The sequence below is a fragment of the Oncorhynchus mykiss genome, unplaced genomic scaffold, assembly GCF_013265735.2.
Source record: "Oncorhynchus mykiss isolate Arlee unplaced genomic scaffold, USDA_OmykA_1.1 un_scaffold_341, whole genome shotgun sequence".
In the NCBI taxonomy this organism is placed as follows: domain Eukaryota; kingdom Metazoa; phylum Chordata; class Actinopteri; order Salmoniformes; family Salmonidae; genus Oncorhynchus; species Oncorhynchus mykiss.
In genome coordinates, this window is record NW_023493789.1 from 3,510 (window position 1) to 23,897 (window position 20,388).

The 20,388-nt window shown below is 44.9% G+C and overlaps 1 pseudogene; it reads right to left on the minus strand.

The window, feature by feature from the left end:
• Positions 1-378: 378 nt before the first annotated feature.
• On the minus strand, positions 379-13,988 carry LOC110513709 (annotated as a pseudogene).
• Between the last annotated feature and the right edge of the window lie 6,400 nt (positions 13,989-20,388).

A 20,388-nucleotide genomic window follows, 5' to 3' on the forward strand; every position in this document is an offset into this window, starting at 1 on the left:
GACCCTGATTAACAGCACAGATGGAAACTACACCTCCAGAGAGCTGCTCTGTTTACTGGACCCAATCACATTGCTTAATGTACCCCAGGATGAACACCACTGCCTCAATATTCACCTCACTGCTCAGAGACAACAGGCTCCAGAAAAGGGTTTTAATGAAACACTTTATTTCCAGATCCATAGTTTTACTTCAGCACTTGAAAGACATCTCAAGGGTTGCAGGTGTGACATCAATGTCATCTTCTTCCATCTGTCGAGGAGCAAAGACATTTAATGAATCCTTTAGCAAACTGACCAACATTTAGATTAAAGGAAGACTGGCTCCCTAAATCATGTATAGTACACAATTCACCAATAACTCCAGATTTCAAGTAGCTCACAGCTTGGAACCCCTAGTTGCAAGGGAAGACGTATTCTGTCTCAGCCTGGTCACCTGTAACCGTAAGACAGCTTCGTCTCAGTAAATGAAAACAACTTGACCAAATGTTCCTCACAAGAGGTTAAAAATAACGTTTTGGGGAGGGTTAGTAGAGTAACTTACTTGGCTGGTAGTAGTCATAGATCTTGACCACTGCTGGCTTTAGATTCTGTACTGGGAACTCCTGTATGATGTCCAGGGTGATGTGGAAAGGAAGTGATGTCAGCTGTTGGGAGAAAAACAAACAAACGGGTCATTAAATGATCAAAGCAGAAGTTACTGTACATCAAAATATATTATGTTTAATGAAGCCCATTATATGAAGTGCCATGTGAATGGTTTCAGACTGATAGATGGTTTTCACCTCACCTCTGTCAAGTACATTAACACATGGTCATCTTTGATATCAACACGATCCACTTGACTTGAACCCCGCAGCTGTGAAGACAAGTCATTGATATCGCATGAACAAAGAACCGTCATCCTTAAACAAAGGGACACAGACGAGGCAAGACCTCCATGGATAAAGGTCCCAACAACTCACCCTCCCCAAAGAGTCTGGATATGGAGAAAACCCAGAGAGCATTTTCAAATCCACTATAATCATATTGGTGGTGAGCTCCTTTCCATGATATCTGAGAAAGATGATTGACAGCTGATTTTTTTATCCATAAAGACCAGATAAGCATTCTGACTGATCCAAGCCGAGGTACCAACTAGAAGGTCAATATACACAGGTATAACAAAACTAATTCATTTGGGTCAAACCCATTCTGCAGGTCACACATTTACTAGAATTCATACAAATATGTCCTTCATTCTGACCGAGACTGGAGCTTCAGCGTGACTCTGGGTCTCAAAGACTTCCTGTTGCAGTCCACCTCTGGAGTCACCTGGATACTGAGCGTTGTGCTTCTGGTAGGAGTAGGGACGTTGTAGCGGAGCACCACCTGGGATAGAGAAGAGGAAGTCAGGGAAACCATCCTGTCCGAATACAAACATTTTATGAGCCAGAAGAAACAGCTTCCCTGTACTGTGTATTAAAGGGCATCTTGCGCCACAGGACTGGAGGAGAGATGTGTTTTCACTGACCTGCACTGAGGCACAAGCACTGCCCTGCACTTCAACGCTGTACTTCCCTTCTGTGTCCTGCAGCGCCCTCTCCTGGTACAGCAGCTTGTTGTTTTGGTTCACATGGAAGAGGCACCGGTCCCCACTGGGAGACCTGACCGTCACTGTGCTGGCTCCTCCTCTACTGAACACCCTGGTGGAGTAGAGAGCCAGGGCCTGGAGGGCCACCACCGTGTCCTAGACATGCACACCACAGGACAATCAGTTCAAAATGAAGAGAGACCATTTTAAAAGGGTTGAATATTTCTCACATTGAACAGTTGCTAAAGTGACTAAATCCCAATTCCATCCATTACGATGATGGTTTCTAGGCTCCATCAGTGGAAGGGAGCCTCACCAGGTTGGACATGAAGAACACATGCCCTGTGGTCTGATACGAGTCAATGTTTGTACTAGTGCACCATTTCAGACCACTGGTGTTTAGAAAGTATACCTGGGTGGAAGAGAAGCCTCCGTAGGCGTTCTGCTGCCTCACCAGCCACCTGACGATGCGGGAGGCGTAGCCCAGGTCAGAGGTCGACCGAGAAGAGGCACTGAGGGACGCCAGCAGAACGTAGGAGCTGATCTCCACCTCCAGGGAGGGTGAGGTCTCCGAGGAGGACTGGGACCAGTGCAGGAGACCCCCTGAGGGTTGAGGAGCACACACACCAGAATAAGGACTAGCTTATTCATCCTAATACAGACTACACAATACAAAGTTCTGACCTCCCCAATTCATGTCCAAAACATTTTTTAGGAGCAAGAGTATTTTTTTCTTCTTAACAATAATTTAAAATTAATCATTTTATTGGGCCTCTCTGGAGTGCCAGATAGTCTGAGGGTTTGCACTTTTAGGAGTAATCCATTATCCAGGCATGCTCAATCAAGGCAAGACAGCGCTACCAGGATATAGCTCACCCTCTTGAAATGAGATGGTGTCGAGGTGCTGCAGAAGCCGGGCCCGTGTCTCCATGTCACCTGCCAGGGTGAAGGTGTAGGCCAGCAGAGCAGTAGCGTAGGTGTTGGACAAATCACTGGTGGAGTTCTTCAGGCAAGACAAGCTGTGGTCCACAACAGGATCCTAGAGCACAGAATGACAGCAGCACATTAAAAGACAGCCTGGTCCCAGATCAGTTTGGACTGGGTTCCATTCAACTTGCTGTTCTGGGGCCTCAGGCAGTTCAAATTGTTGATTAGGGAACACTTTTTGCTGAGGAACGGGATTGTTTTTCCTTGTACATTTTATTACGTTTGTAAAGGGTATAATTTGTGTATATGCAGAGGTCCCCTACTAAAGAGGCATGGCACTCTAAAAATAAAGCTGAAAAATCAGACGCCAACAGATCTGGGCCAGACTAGAGCACATTTCCTTTCTCACTTTACAGTAGCATACGGAGCCTAATATCAGTAGTAACAGATCTAAGCCCATTCTGTTATTTCATAGGCTACTTGCAGAGAAATTACTTCACTACATCGTAGAAGCTGTTCCATCCACATCGATGGAACAGTAGTGGAGAGGGTAGTAAGTTAAGTTCCTCGGCGTACACAGAGAAACTGAATTGGTCCACCCACACAGACAGCATCGTGAAGAAGGCGCAGCAGCGCCTCTTCAACCTCAGGAGGCTGAAGAAATTCGGCTTGTCACCAAAAGCACAAACTTCTACAGATGCACAATCGAGAGCATCCTGTTGGGCTGTATCACCGCCTGGTACGGCAACTGCTCCGCCCTCAACCGTAAGGCTCTCCAGAGGGTAGTGAGGTCTGCACAACGCATCACCGGGGGCAAACTACCTGCCCTCCAGGACACCTACACCACCCGATGTCACAGGAAGGCCATAAAGATCAAGGACAACAACCACCCGAGCCACTGCCTGTTCACCCCGCTATCATCCAGAAGGCGAGGTCAGTACAGGTGCATCAAAGCTGGGACCGAGAGACTGAAAAACAGCTTCTATCTCAAGGCCATCAGACTGTTAAACAGCCACCACTAACATTGAGTGGCTGCTGCCAACACACTGACACTGACTCAACACCAGCCACTTTAATAATGGGAATTGATGGGAATGTAAAATATATCACTAGCCACTTTAAAACAATGCTACCTAATATAATGTTTGTCATACCCTACATTATTCATCTCATATGTATATGTATATACTGCACTCAATACCATCTACTGCATCTTGCCTATGCCGCTCTGTGACAAATATTTTTTTTTTATTTGACAGTTGATGTAAACAGATGTCATACAGGAGGCTGAATGAGTTGCCTGTAATGACGGTGTGAGAAATGGTTCCATGGAGTGAAGCTACTTACCGTCACGGACATGTTGAGCTCCAGCATTGAAGCAGTGATGTAAGCCGTCAGTGTGACTTCATCCGTCACTCCACCCTAGAAAACAATGTCAAGACACCAACTGTATCTAGCCTGTTGAAATCAAACTACGGCCGGTCTGACGAAACAGACAACCTGTTTATTAGCAATATAATACCTTCATTCTGTTGTTCAAGAGCTTCCCTAAAGTTCTGAAACAGCCACGTTGGCCTTGTTGACGTTCCAACCAAGTCTTGGATTGCTCCATCGTTGCCGGGTCAACATAGATGAAAGACAGGGCTTTGCCAAAGGATCTCAAGACAAAAGCAGTCAGCCTGAAGAAAGAAGTGGATTCATTTAAAAGCCATGACATCATATCGTCAAGCTCCAAGTCATGACGTCACACACACACACATCAGCTGTCCTATCCATCGTCTCCATGCCAGAGATGCCATTTGATTGGTCAATATGTCATTAAAACTACCAGTAGGTGAAAAACAAGCCAAGTACTCACCAGGTGTTCCCCAAGCCTTGTCCAAACGTGCTGTACGCACCATCGGCATTCTTGTAGTTCAGCTGCCGTTGGTAACCTGCCGGTGGGTTTTTATCATCAACGGTGACCAAGCGCTTGTTCTATTCTCAGAGTTGTGCCCCAAACGGCTCCTTATATCTCAGGGCTCTCCAACCCTGTTCACGGAGAGCTACCCTCCAACCAAGTTGTAATTAACCCCATTCAACCAGCTAATTATTAGAAGGGGAGCGAGATTAGGGTTGGAGTGAAAACCTACATACAGGACAGTAACAAGGTTGGAGAGTCCTGCCCTATGTAAGGAATAGGGTGCTATGAGACAGTGTCAATATTTCTACCCATCAATGACTTCAGTAGAAACCATGTGTTGGGTCAGTTTTGTTTTGTTAAGCCATTGATATCATCTGTTATGCAGCTCTGCCTTTACCATGACAGCAGGGTACACCGTGGAGAAACACTTTAAAATAGAAAACGAAATCCTCTAATTGGACAATCCAGCCCGGTTTGTGGATTTGGCATCTAATCAAGGACAGATTTGAAGGGACTCTCCTACCACTAGTGAGGAACTTGGTAGCCTTTTCTAGGATGGCTGGCGTGAGCTGCTCTGTGTTCCTCAGGTACTCCAGATGTAGATATTGGGGGAGAGCAGGGCCATATTCTGCTCCCCACACCCATACGGCATCTGCAACAGTCCATCCAGGTTGTTGAGGGCCCGACCCAGGATGTCCCCTACAGAGAAACAAGGGACTTCTGTTACAGACTGTTCTCTTCAGCAAACAGCAGCATCGTCACTGGAGAAGGTTAGTCTTCCCACCACAACGGTTTATTTTACCCAGAACCGAGAGGGAAATCCTAGCAGAGCCATCCACCACATTCTGGGGAAGTTGCAGTTCCACCTCCTCCGTCAGAGCTTCTCCTGTGGACACAAAGAGGAGCTGAATGAAGATGATCACGTCAACCACCGTAAACATTCAACGTTGATTCATTACTGACCAGTAGGACACAGCAACCAGTTGTAGGTGTGGCTCTTCTCTGTTCCCTCAGCCTGGAGGAGGAGAGGGATTCATTTCAGAGGCAGTTCCACTAGACAGTATCTGTGCTACCTAACGTTAGTTCTCCCACAGCGGTAGACTACATACCTTCACCAGCAGGCTTCCGTGTGACTGTGTCAACGCGTCCCCTCTCCGGTACGTTCACAACCCCGTTGTCACCACGCAGTCTGGGACCGGACAGCCGCCGCACTAACAGACACGTTCAAAAACCCCTACACACAGGACAGCGCAGGTTACACAACATCCAATACGGTGCCATACACAACAGCCAATACGGTGCCAGTACACAACTCAGGTTGACATCCATTCTGCCGTTTGAACAGATGAAGACTAACCCAGGACAGAGGGGGCCATAGTCCAACTGAAGGTCTTTCGTCCATTGGCACACAAGCACGAGGAGTCCTGGACATCACGCAAGGGTGTGAGAGTGTAGTCTGAGGAAAGAGCTGGAGTCACAGAAACCTGCCAAAGAGGAGCACGGGGTAAGATAACGTGGTACGACACAAACAATACAACTCAAGAAACCATCCTGGTGCAGCGTCGTACCATGATGCACTTGGAGAGGTAGTTAAACACAGTGGCCTTCAGCTCAAAGTGCTCTCCCCGGATGACTGAGTAGGGCAGGGGTGAGCTCCAGGAAGAAGGGCTGGAAGACCGTGAGCTCCACCAGAGGAGCCAGACCAAAGCCACTGGGGGCCATGGCAGAAGACCTCAGTTCTCCCAGGTGGTGATGGTGTCTGGGACTGTCAGGGGGACATCTAAAGATCCAGACTCCCTGGAATACAGAGGTCAGAGTTCAAACAGAAAGCCACCACGTGTCTAATAGAGAAAGACTAATTTCAACACAGTTTGTTGTTACAAATGCATTTAAGCTTTATCTAACCAGGGACACCCATTGAGGTCAAAGGGTATTTCCTAAGAGGAAGCTGACCTACAGTTTACAGAGGTTCAGGTTCCTAATCTACACCACTACTGTTTGGATACGAGGCAAGAGCTAAGAGGGCTTTCACAAGAGGTCGGCCTCACTCTGCAGAGCACTTACCCAACTTCCACAAGGTCCCAAATCCATGTCTCAGGGAAGAATGTACGGACCGTCTGTATGGGTGGCGGAGGTGGAGCGGCAAGTCCACCAGCCACAGCCATTTCAAGTCTAGGACCCGCTGATCCAGGCCTAGCCATTAGGCTGTAAGCTACTACCAACACAAAACATAGACTGAATGCTGCTGGGCTCAGTGAGTGCATGCAGTGTTTAGACCAGTTTAACCAGGCTTTGTTATTCTAGCAAATGGTCATCCATAACCCAAGATTCATTAGACTTGGCAATGAGAATAAGGGTTGGTAAGGACATCTCACCATAGGAGCGATAGTACTGGTTCCCCTGGTAACTGAGGCAGGAAGGTACTCTTATATCCAGGTTAGTCGCTAGCTTCAATCCCAGTGTCTAGAAAAAAGCAGAACCAATTTAGTAATAAAAGTCAGTTTGTCATTCTATTAAGTTTAACACATTGTAACAGTATGGTGACTGATTCTTCCCAGAAAGAAGAGGCTTCAAGTTGAGAAAACAGGGCAGAAATATTTACCTGAAAAGCTGCATAAGGATCATTTGTCTGCTCAGACGGTCCATATGGGTGTGGTATTATGGATCTCCTTGGTCTAACGCGTAAACATGCTACTGGATCTTCAAGCTCGTAGGGAACATAGGTCGTCTCCTTGACCGGTAGCAAATCAAATATCTGGAATGGGACAACAGGGAGGTGTGAAATGACCTTGTTCATTGGGGACCAAACAGAACAGACTGAAACGACTACTTGGGGAAACACTCCATTTTGTTGTCCATTGCTAAACGTTTAGAAAGTTGTCCCATCAACAAGGAGGTGCTTTCCAGTTACTGAGAGTCAATAGAAAGTGGGCCTCAAGCCAGAGAATGAGTCCCATCACATTTGATAAAAGCTCCCAACAGTGAACAGATCCACTCCATGTCTGCTGTGGTCACTGGTTGTATTCCCAGCACCACCAAAACAGTAGGTATGGTGGTACCACTGTTGTTCACTTCAGTGAGCTGTGTTACCTTGTCAGCATCCAGCCTCTTCCCTGGCTCCATGATGCCAACACTCTGGTCAACAGCACTGAGCCCACAGAGGGAACCGGGCCGGGCCGAGAGATGCAGGGTGTTCTCCTCCCCTGGGACAGCGTTGGAGGGTGAGAACTCCACCAACACCTGGCAGACACAGATACCATTACTCCAGGTATGGAAATACTGGACACCTTTCATAAAATGACAACAATGTTTGTGATGTACAGTCACTGGGGATATGCCAGACTCCTCCACACACACACACACACCTTGTTCCTGAAGCATTTCTCAGTGGGGAAGTTCATGCTGTGGGCGATGACAGTCTCACTGGGTAGCATACTGTACACCAGGAGCTGAACCACCGGCGCCATCTCTGGGACCACTGCCAACGTCAAGGTGACGTCACCCTCGGCTACTGCAACGCAAAGAGCAGGTCACTCATTAAGCACCTTCCAGAACGTTCAGAATCACTTCATGAAACTCACTCACCAGGACTGTCCTGCTGCACAGTAACATTGATGTGTCCATGCTGAACTATGACCCCTCTGGACAAGGCCTGGAGGGAAAGGAAACAGTTCTCAGCAACAGAGTGGAGACGTTGCAACCTGGACTCATGGGGTAGACGTAACACGGTTAACAAATCCACGACTCCCATTAGTAGGATACGTTAGCACCTATTCATTTGTGGATGCCCATCATCCATTTTATATCGGTTATGACTTCGCTAAATGTATTATTTATATATTACGAATTCCAATTTGTAACATGAGCAAGGTTGGGTTACAGTGGTTGATTAGGAGTATTGGTGTAGTTTAGGAACATCCTTCCTTTGAAAGTGTGGCTCGGGCCTGACATGATCCTGGTCAAAAGGAGTGCAAATAGGAAATATGGTGCTGTTTGAGGCACCATGGGTTTGCAGGTTGTTCCTGGTTCTACTCACCAGGTAGAGGACAGCCACAGAGCCCTTTGGGACAGTCTCCCCTACGATGGCATAGCGGATGGTGATGGACACCGCCTGCCCACACGCCAGTGGTTTCTCCACCTTCTGAATAGCCAGGGAGCTGGACGGTTTAATGTCAGGGGCAGCGGGCTGGATCAGCGAGAGTAGGTGTTGCCCTCTGTTGAAATAGGGGACCCTGTATCCTGGGTACTCCACTTGTGGGGTGTCGCTCACCTGGAAAGGAACAAAAGGAAGAGTCTAACTAAAGGCCCAATCCTAAATCAACCCCTAGAGCCCCTCCTATATACAACGGGGATCTGAGAGGATGACAGGAAGCAATATGGTAACAGATCCACCTTACTTCCACCTAGCCTGTTAGGGTCATGACCTCTGGGCATCGTTTCCCCAACTGTCCTGGGGACCCCAAGCGGTGCACGTTTTGGTTCCCCCGTCACAGGAATGTCATAATTCCTATGTGTGTTCATTAATTAAATGCACTCTGTTTAAGAATTTGTAAGATTGTTATTTGTATAAAATAGACAGGGACCAGTCTTATCAAAATTAGATGGACAGTATTTATTCTCAGAGCTCGCTGCCATGAAACCCCCAACAGTTTATATACAAAATATGACGTCATAGGTTATAAAATGTCTTTCCTCCTATGACCAGGACAGAACAGGTTCAACAGTTGATTCCAACCCACTAGCTCGCTCACTCCAGACACACTTATCCAGATTCACTTCTGGAATCTTCACCTTCATCCATCACTATTTAGAAGACAGTTCCAGATAATGGAGAACTCTACCTTATCTAAACATCCCAGAGCTAAGTTGAGTCGGTTCAACCACAGGTTAACGACCCTTTTTGCTTGCTTAAAAAGCCAATCCCTTCCTTATGAATTAACATTATTAATCAGATTAACTAATTAAACTTTATTATAGTTCTATTTAAGATGTAGATATTGTATAGGCCCAGAGACTGGCATCGATTATAAAGTCTCTCAAACCTAGAAGGAATCATACTCACTACGAGGTTAATATTCTCTTTGGGCAGACTGGTTGTGTTGACGGAGAACCTGGCAATACCACGACTGTCCGTGGTTAGGTTCTGTAGTCGTAGATATGAGGACCAGCCTTTCTCCTCGAACAGGTAGACTAACATGTCAGAGATGGGTGTGTTGTTATATCGAACAGCATTTATCTGAAGAAAAGGGGGGGGGGGGGGGGGGGTTGTATGAATGAAGTGACACCACATACTGGTAGTTCAGGAAGCAGGACAAACCAAGCATCCACAATGCAACAGGAACACCAGTTGGACTGACCTTGCCTTCGATAATTGATCCATGCTCATAGATTTGGGGCGTGTCAACAAATGTGAATTCTCCAATCACATAGGAGAGCTCTACATTTCTCTCCTCTGACAGTGTAATACCTGTCAAATTAAAACAAATATGGTTTTATTTCACAAAGCAGAAAGTGAATTGCAGTGCAGCTTCCACAGAACATTAAAACAGCATTATATAAAACCCTGCTGCAGCACCAACGGTCAAAAAGCTCTTACCAACGCAGAGTAACCCAAACTCAGTTCTGGGACCCCCCCCGGGTGCACCGTGTAGTTTCTTGCCCTGGCACTACAGCGGATTCTAATCACAACTACATTATGAGATGGTTATTCCAGTCAGCTGTGTAGCGCTCGGGCAAAAACCAAAACATGAACCCAGGGGGAACCCCAGGACAGTTAGGGAACCTGATCTAATGAAACAGCCAATAGTTACGTCGCCATCAGCTGAAGTGAAATGAAGGGTTTTGTATTGAGTCAACATGACGCATCTCATAATGATTGTGATGAGGACTTGCCTGTCCCCTCCTCCTGTACTTCTGCATGGAAACTAAACACGTCTCCCAGCAATTTCTCTCCTGCATTCTTTGTGAAAAGTGCCATGTTGAAGACATAAGAAGCACAGCCAGTATGGTCCATCTAGGAAAAGCAGGCAGAACCACAAAAACACATTTAAATCCCATTCAAAATGTCATAGGTTGGTAAAAACAGCACTACTCGTTTTAGGAAAGCAGACAGACCTCTATTGACTCTTTGTGGCATGGAGGTGTGTAATCAGGAACTCCTTGTGGATTTCGCTCATCAACTGTTATTGGTATCACTGCATTGTCCACCAAAGGTCGGCACAACTTCACCCCTGCTTTACCAGGTACAGGCTGCCCATACGTGTATCTGATTTCAATTCACAACAAGACAAGTGTCAACTTCCTGCATCCAGTTACCATATTAAAAACATAAGACCTAAAGGCTTGAAGTCAGGCGTTGAACACGGTCAATGAATCTGGACCTGTATTCATAGAGCCTCAGAACAGGATCAGTTTTAACTATAGATCATAATGAACGAGGTCACATGTCAAGGCTGGGACCTGATCCTAGAACAGCCATCCTAATCTGAGATGCTTTATGACCGAAGAACCAGCTGGTCACGTAAATGCCACTAACAAATCTCAGGGATCCTAGCAGCAGTTTAAGACTTGAGCAGTAGCACTATAGGTCTTCAATTAGCATGGGTCATTAATGCAGACCACATGCATATTTAAATAAGTGTATTTGAGTATCCTCAAATGCATAACAATTTCCAAGTGTATTATCAAATTAAGCTACAGTACTAGCAGAGGCTGCTGCCTACAGACTTGACATCATTGGAATACTAGTCACTAATAATGCTTACATACCTTGCATTACTCATCTCATATGTTTATACTGTATTCTATACCTCTGGCATTGATCATCTATATCGCTGCACCCTCAACATGAACCAAAACACGTGTTGTGACCAATACAATGTTATTTACTTGTATTTTCAAATCCTTCATTTGAAATGTGAAAGTAAACGTAACACTTCTAATAGCAGTTGAACCCAGGTCTGCCTTCGTGTAATGAGATAATTAATGACATGTAGTGGAGTTCCACATCACCTTGTAACTACAGTACATTGCAAATCACCAATAGTGTTTACTCACTCTGCACACACTTTCACTTCATACTCCTCTTGAACAACGCTGATCTTGTCAGTGAGGTTCATTTTGATCTCAAACTTGGGCAAAACTACAGATAAAAAGAACAGCAGTGAACTCCAGAACGTTCCGGGATTGTGATGCAACATCACCGAGCATGAAAGAGAAACTCAACCTACCATACTGTTCTACCTTGAAGTTGTGGTAGATTTTCTCTCCACCAATCCACACTACAATGGTATAGGATCCTACAGGGGCTTCAGAGTTCAGGGGGTGAGAAAGCTGCAGAATGTTGCCACTGGATGTAGTGTTGACCCACTGTCCAATCCGGTTGTGATTAACGTCCTGTTGGTTCATAGGAAGGGGCATGTTCAGCAGGACACAACGTTGTGGAAAGTTCACAACAGTATACAGGACAAGGAGTCAATTCTATCTGCAACAGTCATCTACTGAAGAGGGCCCAGATTACACACAACGCTGATTGGATGCATTTAGCCAACTTCTACAGTAGGTGGAAGTGAGGACCTAGCTAGCAGGGGGAGTCATAATGCTGCAGTCTTTACACTGACAGTCAACATAAAGTTACACCAACAAGGATCTTACCTCAAGTTCCACAATGTTGTACTGTGAAGGGCAAAGACAAGAGATGGGGTCAGGTTTCATTAAGAACTCCAATGCCAAAACAGAGCATCGCTGTCTACAGCTACTAGACAGGTGATTGGCTTGGTCACTTAACATACACATCACATGTAGCATTTGCAATTCAATCTCAGGAAAAGATGACCCCATACATTCCAATCTGACCTATATGAAAGGAAACCTCATGTCCTGGCTGGTTGATTGCTGTACATAATACCAGACTGCGTTGTCCATCACAGTATTGTGACACTTCTGCATCTTGGATTGAAATAGTAGAGACTGAACTAAAATACTATTTTCAAACGTATATTTTCAACTCACCAGCTGATTGACGGGGCTAAAATGGGTATCCAAGGTGACGACTCTAAAAAGCACTGTAAACAGCCAACGACAAGACAAACACAATGAGAATATTAGAAGCATAATTTCAGGCAACTTTCTCAATTCCAAGGATTCCCAGAAATACTGGTTGAGGATTCCCAGCCTGATTCCAGTGTACATATCCTGAGTGAACCCAGGGGGATTTACTGCATCTGCACTACATTCCTGAACAACGAGGCTCTTCAGATGTCTACCGTTTCCCTCTACAATCCTCATAATGCATGCCGTTAGAACAGAGAGGACGGGACCAGACTGGGGAAGAGCTTTGCCAGCAATGATGGGGTTCTTTTCTACACAATTATTGCCTGATGCATTTCAAACAATACTTCCTTCAGATTTCAGTCTGACAGGACTTCATTGTAAAACTGTTATAGCCTCAAATAAACAAAGGGAGCATGGTGGGGTCGTGGATAACTGTTGATGTCAAAATGGGGTCAGGGGCCCAAAAAGGTCAACGCCCCGGAGTAAACCATTACAGAACATTGGCCCGTTTCTTAGCAACCAGACTAAAGGTGTACCGGCTCTAACATTACCCGTTTGTCCTGGTTTGTAGATTGGTTTGTCCGTTTGGATGAACGTCATGGGGCTGTAGGGTTTGATCATGACCCTTCTCTCCTCTGTTGATAGGAATGTTTCTCCTCGAACCTCCACCATAAAGTTCTGCACTTTGTCGCTCTTCACACGAGGGGCCTGTCAGGGCCGGAAACAGGGCAACGTCGGTAAACGGACCGATAACATAGGACATTCAAATGTGGTGCCGTGTGGCCCAGTTGGTAAGAGCCACTAGCCACTTCAAGGTAGAGCGTTTAACTCCTGCAGGGATCCCATTATGCATTCAGCCTGCTGTAAGTTACATATATAAATGGTCTCAATAGTATATACTAGCATTCAATCAAAACCTGGTACAAATTGGAGCCCGAATCACAGGAAAGTTCTGGTAGGTCACCACTGACATTAACCATAAAATAAGCTGGCATTGCACAAAGAACCTAAGCGATGCATCAAAGCTGAGCAGTACAGTCCACTCTTAATGGAATGGTTCTGGAAGTCCACCAGTGCTGGGCTGACCTGAAACTGGACACAGCGGTGAAACTCTTGGTCAGAACTCTGGTGGAGAAGTCTCTTGTTCTGCCCGTCGGCCATCAGAGATACGGTCATGACCAGGGTCTCGTTGGGCTGCAGAAGGCTGGCACAAAGCTTGGCCTCTGAGCCTGCCTGGATCACTGCAGGAACGGCTACCATGTAAACCCTACAGAGAACACACCCGGCAACAGGAACATCAGTACATCTCTAAACACAAAGCCAGGTGAAATATACAGGGGGATAAAGACCTGCAGAAAGGGGAGATGAAAAATTGCTCTGACAAGAGAACGTTAAACCGGGACGAGAGAAGCAGGTCTGACCACTAAATTCTAACTGCAGATGGACTTACGGTCTTGGAGTCTCTTGACAGACACAAAGCCAGTGAATGCAGGCAAAGAGGATCCATCTCCAAACCTTAAGCCCAGGAAGAACCATGACTAAAGGAGAAAAATAAACCAACAAGTCTGTTATGACCCAGTATTCCTACTGCACAGTATACAGGTTGTGTGGGATCCAGATTGTCAATTGACTTCACCTATAAAAGGTTAGAGCTTCCACAGCAGGTCAGGAGATATAGGTTAAGGGTTGGCTAATAAAATACAAGTCTACAGAGAAGCAGGTGAGACCAAAATTGAATTTAAAATTCTTTCCTGGGCACTGCAAACCATGCACTCCATATCAGAAGCATCTACCCACTGACATACCACCAGACAGGGAGAAGCATCCCCAAACAGGCACCAACCTGGTCTCAGACCATTCCCTATCATTTTGTACGCAAAACCGAAAACCAAGTATGATATTACATTTTATATGTATTACAGTCGTGGATGTCCATCCATTTCATATGCTGTTAACAGACATCTTACAAATTCCAATTTGTTGTGGCCAACATGAACTAGGTAGCTAACATTATCTAGGCTAAACATTAGGAGTAAAGGTGGTTAGCATGTTGGCTAACCTTAACCCCTTTTACCTAAGTAGATGGTGCTTATTACCCAAAATGTTATACGTCAGTTTTACTACACCCACCCCTCCACCCTTTTGGTTATTGCCTTAAGTAGCTGTCAGTCTTCTGTAAAAATACCAAACGTAACATCTCATACAGATTCCAGCCTGGCAGATTTACTTTTACTATGTTACCTATAGTCCATGAGACCAGGCTGCAGACACGGGTCGGTAAAAAAGGCTCAATTGCATGTAGGTTAGTGTTTCTTCTAAACCGAGTTACAATATATCGGGCTAGAAACTGGGCGCCAAACACAGATTGCAAAAGTGTGTCTAGCGTGCACGAGGAGAAAGTATTATGTTGCTAAACCCTTTTGGATTGCATTTGGTATAGCCTGTAAAAGACCAGATACAAGTCATTTAAAAAAAAACGGTTGTTTTTGGGTATATGATTGCAACACAAGTTGCTATAGCACCTGTGCACTAGGCATACTCACCGCAGCGGGTTGTTTGTGGACTCGGTCGAAAGTAAACAACCCCCATCGGTCATGTCCCTATAAATATCCTTAGTTCCGGACTTTTTTCCCTTCTAATTACTAAGCGCTCGCACCTGCTGGATATTCAGGGAGTTCGATTAGACTGAACGGCCATTTCAAATGCTCGATCATATTGTCAACAAGGCAGCATGTTGATTACCTCAACTAGCCTGTGGACTCGGTACCGGTGCCCCTTGTATATAGCCTCGTTATTGTTATTCTTATTGTGTTACTTTTTATTTTAGTCTACTTGGTCAATATTTTCTTCTTCTTGAACTGCACTGTTGGTTAAGGGCTTGTAAGTAAGCATTTCACGGTAAAGTCTACACTTGTATTCGCGCATGTGACAAATAAAATGTGTGACAAAAAAAATTAGATTTGACCTACATCACTTTGTTTTGAGCTGGCTTTGAAAGGGGCACATGGCTCATGCTCCAGAGGCATCCCAGACACTCCTTCCACCGGGGTAACGCAGGACAGATAATTGAATCCCCTCCTATCACAGCCATTAAACTCTGTAACTGTTTTAAAGTCACCATTGGCCTCATGGTAAAATCCCCGAGCAGTTTCCTTCCTCTCTGGCAACTGAGTTGGGAAGGACGCCTGTATCTTTGTAGTGACTGGGTGTATCGACACACCATCCATAGTGTAATTGATAACTTCACCATGTTGAAAGAGATATTCAATATCTGCTTTTTATTTTAAACCATCTACCAACCCATCTGCTCTACTTTATGAGACATTGGAAAACCTTCCTAGTTTTTGTGGTTGAATCTGTGTTTGAAATTCACTGCTCGACTGAGGGACCTTCCAGATAATTCTATGTGTGGGGTACAGAGATGAGGTAGTCGTTACTGCACATGATGATGATGAGGTAGTCGTTACTGTCTTCTCTCCTACGCCCCCCCCCCCCCCTCCCCTCCCCTCCCCCCTCCAGACCAAGGTGAAGCACCTGAAGCAAACGTCAGTGATGCTCCAGAGGGAGTTTAGAGGTAACATCCTGTCACGAGAATTATGTTCTCAATGTTCATAAACCCAATTCAATGAAGTACTCAGCCTGAAGGCCAGAATTTGTAAGAAACTGGTTGAAATGAATCAGACGGAGGCCCAGCTACGATAGTCAGAAAGTTTATTTACGAGAGCGCTGGTCTGTTGTACAAAACAATTCATTTTATACTGGCTTCTCACTCACACACATTCACACTAACATTAGCACACAATGTTCTCCTACCCAGCTGACAAAGTTTAGGGGAATCCGTGACTTACTCCCCATCCTCCCTCAAGATAGGGAGACCCTGGGAAGTACTCTCGGTGGCCCCGACCAAGGTCGGCACCGAATCTTGCTCAGTCTGTTTTTAAGATACTATAATAGACAACCTACACACACGGATGTATACAGTATATCACAAAAGTGAGTACACCCCTCACATTTTTGTAAATATTTGAGTATATGTTTTCATGTGACAACACTGAAGAAATGACACTTTGCTACAATGTAAAGTAGTGAGTGTACAGCTTGTATAACAGTGTAAATTTGCTGTCCCCTCAAAATAACTCAACACACAGCCATTAATGTCTAAACAGTGGCAACAAAAGTGAGTGGGCCCAAAGTGTCAATATTTTGTGTGGCCACCATCACCATCAGTACTCACTTATTGGTACCACACACACCATTAGAATAATCTCATTATTCTAATCAATTTCATCATGACTAATCAATTTCATACAATCATATGGTTTCAGGGTGGAATATTCTAATCATTGACATGATCAAATAAATCCCATTATCACATCCCTAACACAGTGGAGGACCTGGTACGACTACCTGGAGTAGGACCCAAGATGGCTCCCCTGGCACCAGGTCTCTGGCAAAGGTAGGTATGGCTCATTTAGGACTACAAATCCCATATTCTAGTCTGCATGTTGTGATGTGGTCTGATCAGGTGCAGAGTGGTAGTTCTATTGGATTATATAGTGGGCGTCTCGTCATGGGATACTTTCATTCTATCTTTTGTTTTTATTGTGTGTGTGTGTCTATGTACACACACACACACACACGTCCACCGAATCTCCAACCGGCTGGGACGGACGAGAGGTGGGACCAAGAACCCAGAGGAGACACGCAAGGCCCTGGAAGACTGGTTACCAAGGTGACACCACCACTTCCTCTACCTCTGTCCCATCAGGTCACTCGTTAACCAGTGTCATGACGTTGCCCTCTTTGGGTACAGAGAGCACCTCTCTGCTCCTTCAACCAGGCTGCTGTGGTCAGCGAGGTCACAAATTCCTAGAGAAGACCCTGCCTCATGGTGTGGGAGAAAGATGTACATATAGGGAGAAACATAATACTGTAACACAGGAGAAAGATACACTTGGAGTGCATTTGTCATTCTGGTAAAATGCATTGTCTATTGTATAGGACAGGAGGCCAGAGTAAGGCCATGAGAGCATAGGACAGCTGGACATACCAAGGTCAGAGGGACATACAAAGGAGGGGGTCAGCCAAATGACCAACTGATGGACTATAGACATAGGCCATATATTTTTAGGACATGAAGATGCTGAAGGAATGTCAGAAGAGACACAGTCTACGAGTCCTAATAAGGACAGACATACCAAAGAACACACCAGGCTGAACGTAAGGGGGCCCATAGCATAAGATAGGCATGTATTATTTTTGGGACATGAAGAGGTCCTGTCACCATTATAACTTGACTGAAAGCAGATATGGGCGTTATCGAGCTGAACAAGCAGGATGCACAGATTGGGATATAATGGTGGCAGATGGACTGAGGGAAGTAACTTCATTTGCATGTGGGATGGACTCATATGTTGTATGTGTATGAATCAGAGCGAGTGCTCTGGAAAAGCGTGTGTTCCGCGGACCACTCCGGCTTGCTTTACGTTGTATTAAAAGCCTATATTGATTTCACAAGTTCTTACAAGTGTCATATTTGAACCGATTTTCTACGACAATGGCCACACAGTATAGAGACAGAGGGAAGTTTCATAGAGAACAAAGAAATTGCTTCCACCTCACAGAACTTGAGGTCCGAACAACATTTATGTTCCGGAGAAGGTATAAAAGATGGGTGAAGAATCCAGCTTCGAACTGGTCCGTCCGTTACATTTTGGGGAAGCTCATGGAAGACGGTGCGGCCACATTACCATAACGCTGTTTATATAATAGCCTCAGATATGAGGTTTACATCTAATTGTTGTATAAGATGAATGAGTGAGGATGATACTGTTTGTAAAATTGTGTCATGTGATTTTGGACTTTTTAATGAAGGAAACTCCCAATTCCCTTTTGAGTTGAACTAAATCAGAGGACCGCCCATGAGCCCAGTTAGGGTCAGGCCCTTTTCTGCAATTCCGAATAAAACCCCAATCTTGAGAAGTCCTCAATAGACCATGTTTTTCGCCATTACGAGAGGACAAAGGTTGCAGACCATTGCTGAATCTTTTAACCATACCACGTGGTTAAACTCTTAGACTATCGATACCGACAGAATAAGAACAAGTCTTTGATATTAATTACTAGTCTGCAGCTCGGAATTCGGTATCATTGAACGACAATCGCCATTCTACAAAACATGAATGAATGTCGCTCTGAACTATCCCCTCTAACCACGACCGACAATTCTACAAAATAAACAAACTTTTCAACAGCTATCAAGACGACACACTGAGCGCAAAAATATATATTGATTGCAATTGTTCCCGAATGAGTGAGCGTTCATGTGCAAAGGATTAGTATTTCAATTGTTATAATTATCAACTCTGTGGTGACTTCTCAGGTGACCCCCACATCCCCTTTTGTCTAACAAGCCGCCATTTTTCGAACCATTTTTACTTAGTAATGCATAAACAAACTAAGTTAATAAATGATTTAAGACAATTGATGTATGGATGACTCATAGTAAAGACTGGGTTCGTGCAGATAACCAACAATTTACGACATTTGGAATGAGACTAACGTGAGGTAAAGTAAATTATTCATTAATTCGAAGACTAATTGATCAGATAAAATATCTGAAAAGTTTAGGAAATTATAACTTTGTAATCTGAATATTTTCCTTGGTGCCCCAACTGCCTAGTTAGTTACATGATTAATCAGTTTAATCACATAATACTAATTAGAGAATCTTTGATAAAAACTAAGTCTTCAATTTTATGATAAAGACACGACACCAGTCACTGACCAATCAGATCCCTTACAGCAGGAAAGAGAAACATTTTGCCTTGTGATTTCTGTCCGACATGATTTTGATGAAGACTGCGATTGATGATCTTCCCAGACACAGGGATCTATGGAGTGAGATCAACTGGTTGGTGGGGTTTGGTCAACCTGTCAATCCTCGCAGCACAGCTGCCCCACCACCCATCAAGCCTCCCCAGCCAAGAAGCCTAAAGTTGGGTCCCCTCGCTCACCACTGCAGGGTCAAAGAGGAACCTCTGGCTACCACCCTCTCCCCTCCTCTGCTGCCCAGAAAGAGGAAGTCCAAGCCAAAACCTTCTCTACATGATACGACAGAAGGGGGTAGAATCCCTTTAGAGATGTAGGGACGTTGTCACATTTCTCTCTCCTTGCCACTTCCCTTGACTGATTTGAAATGAGCTGTACAATAAATAGGGTGGTAACTCCTACTAGCCCAGTGGTATTAACTTCTTTAGCGGGGACACCATTTTTGGACCAAATTTCTGTGGACCCCATTTATTTTGATGAGAAATTCTCACAACACCAAAGCTAATAAACCAACAAAGGTTCTCAATAAAATTATTTTTCAAATGATCTCAAACATGTATATTGTCCCAAACAATAACTGCCACTAATGTTTTGTTCCCAAAACAAAGCGACCTGACAAAAGGATAAATAAAAAAATTAACCAAGTCCGTTAAGAACCAATTCTTATTTACAGCCTAGGAACAGTGGGTTAACTGCCTTGTTCAGGGGCAGAACGACAGATCAGCTCAGGGATTCTATCTAGCAACCTTTCAGTTACTGGCCCAACACCCTAACCACTAGGCTACCTACAATACCACTGACATAATCCTTGCAGATATACCAGAGTGACTAAGATGTGTAGGGGTCAGAGGTCCATTTGGAATTAACAATGTGAGTAAAGCTCAGTGCCACAAGTGATGGAGTTCCCCCAGGAGACTACAGGGTGGTTTGGTGACCACTGCATTACTGGAGCCAACTGACTGTCAGATCTATTGTTGCGTACTGTCCAATCAAGAGGGCTCGTTTCAATCTTCTCTGAACCAAAACATCTGGTATTGTCATGGTAAGTACAGTAATGGTTTAGTTTGACAGCTCAGCAGGTACAGGAGACAACCCAGAACAGGTC